Here is a 9362-nt window from a genome sequence, read left to right as displayed (position 1 = left end):
AATGTAGGATCTCACTGATATGAAATAACTATAATGAACAAATTCATAGAGTCAGAAACTAGATTATTAGTTACTTGGGGCCAACATAGGAGTAAGAAATGAGGAGTTAATGTTTAATTGGTACAGGATTTTTGTTTGGGGTGATTTATGTTTTCAGTAATAAATGTGGAAACTTTGGATTATAGGTAATATAGAATTACAATATTATCCCATCACTGTTAACAAATGCACCATCCTAATGCAAAATGCAAGCAATGGGTGTGGGTAAATGGGAACTATGTACTTATTGCATGATTTTTTAAAAACTTATAAATTCTGTAAAATTCTGTGATTAAAAAATGCCTGATATGGAAAATTAAAAAAATAGGCATGCAGAGATATAGGACTACCAGGCCAATAAAAGTCATTAGATAAAGCGACAAGTGATCCAGACATTGGTGTTAGCATAAAATTCGTTTTATTACTACGTTTTGGAAAATGGAAAAGAATGGAGAAATAGATTAAATATGGATATTGCAGTAGCTATTTGGAATCCACATAGAGATACCAAATGCACACAAAGAATTAAACAATATAATATCCAAATTTATTTTAAAAGCACTGTCAATTATTCTAATTGCAATGGAAGACTACTCTTGTATAAATGGGGAAAAAAGCAAATGATAAACATCCAGTATGAGAAAGGGAGAAAAAAAGAAAATTGGGAAAACTGGGGAAGAGAAGATAGTGTGTGAGACATGTGTGGCACAGTCAAAAATTCTAAGGTACATGTAAATTGATATCCCAGAAGATGAGGAGAGAGAATAAAAAGCAGAAGCAATATTCAAGTCAGTAACTGCCAAGCTTTCCAAAATGAAAAGATATCAAACCACAGACCCAAGCCCCTTAGAGAAACTGTTGGGTGAAATAGAATTTAAAAGAAAATTTGCCAACTCAGAAAAACTCCTCACAAAAGTATAAGAGAGGGAAAACAATTTTATTATTGAACAAGTATTGAGCCATAATGTGGCATGCATCATAGGCAATTAGCTAAAGAGATTGCAAGTAGAGAAAGAAATTTTACTCTTTTAAATAGCCAGACAGATGCAACTTATTACATCTATTACATATATATAAAGGAATACCAGAAGATATGACAGTACCACTTTTTACACACGCCTCACCCTAAACTCAGCTTGTAATTGGGGTGGCCATCTGGGCAATTGCTATCATTCAGAGAAAAATGAACTTCTTAGATCTGAATGAGAGGTAAAGCCCACATGGAGCCAGGTGCTAGCAGGCATCTACTCTCCCACAGAAACTGGGACATTATCTTCTCTGATCACTACATTTCTGAGATGGCTCCAAAGTCCTTAAGAAAAAATGCTTGGTCTACAAAAGTGTGAAGGGGCTTATTTAGCTTCTAAAAAGACTTATATACATCTCAAATGGACAAAGAATTGACAATGAAACATTTTCAGAAGTAACTGCACTAAGAGAAAGAGCAGGGGAATCTATTATTGCATCTGGGAGAATTAGTTTAACTTTCCTTTATTGTATTCACACTTATAAAACCCGCAAAAATGTAATTACAATGAAAACCATGTTCTGAGGTCTTTTCATTAAAGATTAGTAATATTAAATACAGGTAAAATCATTCTGAGGTCACAGCCCATGTTAATGACTCCTTGGTTCTCTTCAGTCACGATCAAAACATTCTTGGATGACGTTTGGGATAATGTGAAAGGTAATAGAACAGGTAATGGAGGGATGAAGCATGTATAGCATATATGGAAGTCATTTTTTGCCATTCACCAATATTTATATTCTTCTGAGTATCGATTAGTGTTCCAGTAGTAAAATATATACACCAGTAAGGGAGATTTCATACAAGGAATACTATATAGAATTTGGCACTGGTGAAAGAGAAAAAAGAGTACAAAAAAGTAACTCAGAAATAACTATCACCTCAAAATGAGATTTTTAAAAAAGAAACTGCCTGCATGTGTCTGACTTCTGGGGATACTCAAAATAGACATTGATATATTGGATAGCTTGCTCAAAAGGAAAAAGTGGATTTGCAGAATTCAGGAGCTCAAAGAAGAGGCTTCATAGAGCTTGTGTTCTAACTTATGAATATGAGATGTTGTATGTTTGCTTTTGGTTCCTGGAGAATCAGAGGAGTTACCCCACAAACTTAGTATGCAGATCATCTGAGGGCTGTGATGTGGCTACTTTTGGGAATCTTAGAATAAGCTGAAACTGGTACCAATTTTCTCTATGAAGTCACCACTGCTGGGATTATACAGACAGATATCTAGGCCAAAAAGGAAAAAAAATCCCTTTACTTTTCTCCTACTTTCCAATTTTGCTCTAACGTCAGGAAACTAGCTGGCAAAGGAGACCTGATAATGCAGTTTGCAGAGTACATCCCCAAATTTTAGGGTTAGGTATTGAAGGGTAGATTTGGGACTGAAAAATGATCTGCAAGTAATTAGCACATCCCCTTTTCTGACTATTAGTGTGATTTCAATTCCTTAGCTTTGTAATTATAGACTGGTCTTCTAGACTATTTAGGGCCAGAAATATAGGCAGAAATGCCATGTCAGTTACCAATGGAAGTATGTAGTAACCTCTGCATTATTCTCCATTGTATCTTCTTCCTGCTGCTTACTGATGATAAATCAAGTGATATTTTCTTGAATCCCAGATGGAGCAAAATATGGAGGTGAGTCTTCTGCCAATTTTCATCTGACATGTATTGAGAGTGGGAAATAAATCTGAAATATACTTTTGACATTTTGATGTTGTATATTAGTGAAGTACACCATGGTCCATTTTGAATAATGTACTTTATGAATAATGGCTTTATAAAAAAATTGCAGAAAACAACACAGTGTTACCTGTCAATATATTTTTATTATTTCTTATCCATCCACATTTTCTGAAATAGTTTATAGAAGAAATGGTGTTGGTGCTGGCCTTTGTAATTTTGTGTCATCTTGCAAGATAGCAAAGAGGGATTTTTACTGAACTATGAGATGAATGAGTATTACCCAAAGATGAATAAAACTGATTACCATTTGTCTTTCCCTTTGGTGAAGAGATGGAACTTGTTTCTGATTGTTTGAAATATAGTGGCTTTGAATTAAACAACTGTATCTCTTGCTTCTCTAATGACTTATTGTTTTATGTGGGTAGAGGTTTTTCAATAAGGGTAATTAAGCATCAAAGATAGAGTCTGTGCCAGATGAGATGTTTTTGCTAATTGACTTCCTTTCTACCATTTTCTATGTGGAGAGATGGGAGGGTAAAAAATTACTTTTCCAAGCCCCATTTTCTTTTAGGAATATTGTGAGTACCTAAATTCAAATATTTCTACACATCTCCTGAACTAATATATTAGAAGGAAGAATAGAGTTACCCATAGCTCAAACCCTCAACACAATTAGATTGTAAAAGTCATTTGACTTTTACATTACATCACGGCAAAATGAAATGTAGGAATTTTATGGAATGGATGAAAGTTACTTATGCCTTAAGTACACAAAAATTAAAAATGATAAGGTCAATGAGAATGTACTTAAGAGGAAATGTCATCAAATGGAAAATGAATGAAATCAGCACATCAGATTTTGGATTACCAAGGAGTTAAAATAATGTGATTGGAAATTTTACAGAATCTGAACTGGCTTTCTGGAAAAAAAAATCAATCTTCACTGAGGTTGAGAAAGGTACCTGGTATATGAACTCAGTATACTGAACAGCACATTACTATAAACTTAGCACTTTAAATTAACACACATTTATAATCACATGGTTTCTATAGCTCAGGAATCCAGGAAATGCTGGTATTCTGCAAACCAGCCATCCAAGTGTCACAAGGGCTGGATCTTCATTTGGAAATTCAGCTAAAGATGGGAGCTCTAGGACTTATGGGGTTTTTGTTCATTAGCACAGAAATAATTTACTTATATCTGCAGAATTCATGAAGGTCTCCTTCTTCTAAGACAATAACAGAGAAAGAGAGACTCTAGCTCAAGTCTATTTGTAATGGTTTTCTATGAAGTACAATAATCATGAGAGTGGCATCACATAATCTTTGTTGTATTCTGTTGGTTAGAAGAGAGTCAAATGTCCTATGCACACATGGAAATTAGAACATGCATGGACATGAGCGCTAAGAGTTAGGGGTGGTAGGGACTACCTTAAAATCTAATTACTGCACTTGGGAAAATATTACCCTTGAAAGCTAAGTGGTGAAAGTAAAAGAAAAGAATTGGCAACACTAACATTTATTCAAATATCTACAGAAAATTAGGGGAAAAAAAACCCAAATGAATTAACAAAATGCACATATTATTAACTAATATTTAGATTTTATTTGAATTTTATTTTTCCAAAAACAAAAAGACGTCGTACTTTTACAGAAAAAAAAATGCAAGTTTTTGACCAGGGTAAGAGTTTTAGAATCAGGTAATGGCAATAGGGATTTGCTTCCTCTGGTTGTAGGAGATTATTGCTGTACTTCAGCCTATGAATTTTGACTGAAAATTGCTGCTGGGGTTTAACCTCTGGGATTCTTGGTAACAGTCCTATTGGACCTCAGTCCCAAGGAAAACCTCAGTCATATTGAAGAGGGAGTTCTTATTCAACACTATGTGATTGTAAACTAACAAAATTCATCTTCTGTTTTATTTGGATGAAATACTGAATTGTAATGTGCAGTATAGTCAATCTTAAATCCCCAATCCTCTCAATATTGCAATGCAGCATGAGCTTTAATATGTCAATAAAATACCTGATACTGCATGGGAGCACAACAGGCTGGCCAAGTAAAGATCCCTAAAAACCCGGTAGAAAAGATGAACTAAGAGAACAGAGATAGACAGAGAGAAGACCTCATAAGAGTTTATAAACTATAATGTCATACAATATAGCAAAAGATGGGGAAATCTAATGTTAGGAGAAGTGTTGAGGATGTCCCTTTCTATTCCTATCCTTCGAGGTATTTTCATTAAGAAAGGATGTTGAATTTCTTCAAATGCCTTTTCTGCATCAATTGAGATGATTATGTGGTTTTTCTGCTTTGATTTGTTGATATGGTTTATTATATTAATTGATTTTCTAATGTTGAACCATCCTTGCATACCTGGGATAAATCCCACTTGGTCATGGGTATAATTCTTTTAATATGCTGTTGTATTCTATTTTCAAGAATTTTGTTGAGGATTTTTGCATCTGTAGTGATTAGAGAGATTGGTCTGTAATTTTTGTTTCTTGTAGTATCTTTGCCTGGCTTTGGCATGAAGGTGATGTTGGATTCATAGAATGAGTTAGATAGCCTTCCCTCCTCTTCAATTTTGAAGGATTTAAGCAGGATTGGTACTAATTCTTTCTTTAATGCTTGGTAGAATTTTCACATGAAGCCATATGGTTCTGGACTTTTCTTTTTTAGGAACTTCTTGATGAGTGTCTCAATTTCTTTACTTGTGATTGATTTGTTGAGGTCGTCTATTTCTTTTTGAGTCAATGTCGGTTGCTCCTGCTTTCTAGGAAGTTGTCCATTTCATCCATATTTTATAGTTTATTAGCAAAAGGTTACTCATAGTATCCTCTCATTACCTCCTTTATTTCTTTAGGGACAGTAGTTATGTCTTCTCTTCCACTTTGTTTTATTTCTTTACATCCTCCCTCTTTTTCTTTTTTGTCAACTTTGCAAAGTGTCCATCGATTTTATTGATTTTCTCAAAGAGTCAGCTTCTGGGTTTGTTGATTTTCTCAATTGTTTCATGTTTTCAATTTCATTTATTTCTGCTCTAATCTTCATTATTTCTTTACTTTTGCTTGTTTTGTGGTTTGTTTGCTGTTCTTTCTCTAGTTCTTCCAAGGGAACAGTTAATTCCTTGATTTTTGCTCTTTTTTTTTCTTTTTGGTATAGGCATTTAAGACAATAAATTTCCCCCTTAGCACTGCCTTTGCTACATCCCATACATTCTGCTATGTTGTGTTTTCATTTTCATTTGCCTTGAGATATTTACTGATTTCTCTTGTAATTTCTTCCTTGACCCATTGGTTGTTTAAGAGTGTGTAGTTTAGCCCCATGTATTTGTGAAATTTTCTGACCCTCTGTTATTGATTTCCAACTTCATTCCTTTATGATCTGAGAAAGTATTCTATATGGTTTCATTCTTTTTAAATTTATTGAGACTTGCTTTGTGACTCAGCATATGGTCTTTCCTTGAGAATGATCCATGAGCACTTGAGAAAAAAGGTGTATCCTGCTGTTGTGGGGTACAGTGTTCTATAAATATCTGTTAAATTTAGTTTGTTTATTGTATTATTCAAATTCTCTGCTTCTTTATTAATTCTCTGTCAAGATGTTCTGTCCATTGTTGAGAGTGGGTTATTGATGTCTTCAATGATTATGGTAGAGGTGTTTATTTCTCTTTTCAGTATTTGCCTCATGTATTTTAGAGCACTCTGGCTCAGTGCATAAATATTTATGAAAATTCAGATTTAAGAAATAACTTCTTTGGATTTGAAAAGGAACTTGGTTAAAATTGTCCACAGAAGTGACTAGCTCCATAATTATAAAATACTCATGGGTAGATAATATTCAATGAAAATGCTCACCATCATGAAAACTGCAAAGACTTCTAAAGGGCTCCCCAATTATAAAAAGAAATGTATTTGTAGTGAGAAAATAAATGTGAAAAAGGAAGAATAAAATGAAAATAATCATCAATACCAATCCTATGAAGGAATTGCCTCAAGAAATTGAGTAAGTCAGAAAATGGTAGAAAGATGTTTTGAATCTTTGCCATTCTCTACCCCAGGTTCAGAGACAAGGTTTTTTTTTTTTTTTTTGTAAGAAAGTAGGCTTCTATTTCTCAAACTCACATATTTTAATTTGTGAAATAGTTTATGTGCTGTTTTCATACATGATTGTGCATCTGTAATAGATACACAAGGCCACACTCAAAAGTGATAGTTCCATGGAGTTCGATATGACACACACATAACCTTTTTGGGGAGAATATTCATATTCTAATTTTATGTTGATTCAGCATCCAACGTCCAGAAAAGAAGATGATGAAATAACATAAGTAAGAAGAGAAGAGAAAAAAGAAATGGAAAGAGAAAAGACAAAGAAGGAGAAAAGTCTGTCTCTGAAAAATACCAAATACATTTGAAAGTGTGAGAGATTGCTTGGCAATTTCAACATTTTTTAAAAGATAAGACTTTATTAAAAGAGAAATGCAAAGTCACCCAAAGTGCAAGCTGTTTATAGAAATAATGAAAAATAAAAGGAGAAAAATATTATAAGAGAAAGCACAGAAGAAATGTGGTTAATATAGTAATGTTTGCAAAGAAACAAGCCATAATAGAATTACAAGTCACACCCTTAAAGCACAAAAATTTGATACTGTAGCAAATAAAAATGGAGGACAGTGTTTGCTTTGGCACCACATATACTGAAATTGAAATGGTACAGAGAAGATTTGCATGGCCCCTGCATAAGGATGACACACCAATTCATGAAGTGTTCCATATTAAAAAAAAGAGAGAGAGAGAGAGAGAAATGGAGGACAAACAAAAGTTCTCTCAAAATTCAGAAGAAAAGCTTTCAAAATGATGAAGGAGAATTTAACACCTGTGGAAATAATGGAGATTCCAAAATGTGAAAGATTATTATTATCCCAGGAGAAAAAAATAGTGATGGAAAGGTAGAGAAAACAAAGACACCATCCTGGTAGAATGGATTTATTATAAACAAAATGTAACTTCAAATCTAGATAAAAAGTTGATAAGGATAAAAATATAGATAGAAATATCTCACAGTAAACAATAAATGAAAATATGTAGTTATTGTGAAACAAAACTATTAAATTAAATTTTAGGAGATTGACTCAAAAAGGTAACTAAAATGAATTATCTGTAACCTCCCTTAAAATATAAGCAACATTGCCTTTCATAAATAGAAGAATGCCTTTTGTTTACCATAAAAATAAAATGAAAAATATGCAGGGAAACTTCTGACAAAGAATATTAAAAAGGGCTGATGAGGGTGTATGGATGGTTCCATGATAGAATGGTCACCCGTCATGCAGGAGACCCGGGTTCAATTCCTGGACCATGCTGCCTTACTCCCCCCAAAAAAGGGCTCTGAAACAAATGACTCTTAAAATAAATCATAAAGAAGCTGTAATTCTAGAGTTAACATTTATTATTTAAATATAATTGAGCAATAGTGTGAACCAGATGTTGCTCTAGGTTTTGTGGACAGAGTGGTGAACAAATTAAAGTCCCTACTTTCACTAAACTTATATTCCATAGTTTGAAACAGACAATTAACCCTTAAATGATATTACCATGCCCTACAAAGAAACATTAATCAAAGTAATGGGAGAGAGAATGATGGGGATGCCACTTAAGAAATTTAATTTTTAATGCAATGATATTGAGAGATATTCACATACCATATACTCATCTTAAGTATACAAACAATGACTCACAATATCATGATATATTTGTGCATTCATCACCACAATCAATTTTAGAACATTTTCAATACTCCAAAAAGTAGAAATAAAAATAAAAAAGAAAGCCAAAACATTCAATACCCCTTATTCCCCCCATCACTTATATATTTTTATCTTTAGTTCATTACTCACCTAGCTATACACCAGATAAAGGTGTGTCAGTTACAACAGTCACAAGGTAAGAAATTAAATTTGAAACAATAAAATGACATAGTTTACTCTCGTGAATTTCTAATTTAAAAATATACAGATGCCTTTTTGATGATAATGTTGAGATACATACAGTAAAAATGTATAACTTAGAGAGAGTGAACTCTTGAGGGAGACTAAAAGAATATTTATCAATTTTCAGAGCATGATATTTGGAATAGAAATAAAAGAATATCAGACATCATACAGACACACTAGTGACAGAAAATATGGCAAAATATTGTAAGATATAAAACAGTTTTGTGTGGGTTAAAATATATACTGCAAATATCTCAAACATAAGCTTTATTTTTGTCCACTAGAATTACACAGAGTCAGTATTTTCTGTCTTCTAAGACAGATTTTCAAACATTTTAGGATAGTTGTTAGTCACTCCCAAGTTTTTTCCAGACTAAATAAACCACTGGACTCACATAAAAGCCTATTCCAATTTATTACTTGCATATAATTTGAATTTTAATTTATTAAATTAAATTTTAGATACTTAGATCTAGCATTTACTTGCTTTGTGACTTTGGTATAATCAACCTAGACTCTTCAAGTTAACTTCAGATATAAAAGACTTTTTCCTAAATGAAAAAGGCTCCTTTGACATACAGTTGAATAAATATTAGGAGATTTTAAAAA

General features: G+C 33.0%; 1 non-coding gene across 1 annotated transcript; it reads left to right on the top strand.

Moving 5' to 3' along the window:
- The first annotated feature begins 7433 nt into the window (after positions 1-7433).
- On the top strand, positions 7434-7540 carry LOC143642973 (U6 spliceosomal RNA). The gene has a single exon (XR_013156030.1). It is a non-coding gene; the product is annotated as a U6 spliceosomal RNA (small nuclear RNA).
- Positions 7541-9362: the final 1822 nt, after the last annotated feature.

This window comes from Tamandua tetradactyla, chromosome 7 (genome assembly GCF_023851605.1).
Source record: "Tamandua tetradactyla isolate mTamTet1 chromosome 7, mTamTet1.pri, whole genome shotgun sequence".
Taxonomy (NCBI): Eukaryota; Metazoa; Chordata; class Mammalia; order Pilosa; family Myrmecophagidae; genus Tamandua; species Tamandua tetradactyla.
This window is presented reverse-complemented; position numbering and strand designations above follow the sequence as displayed.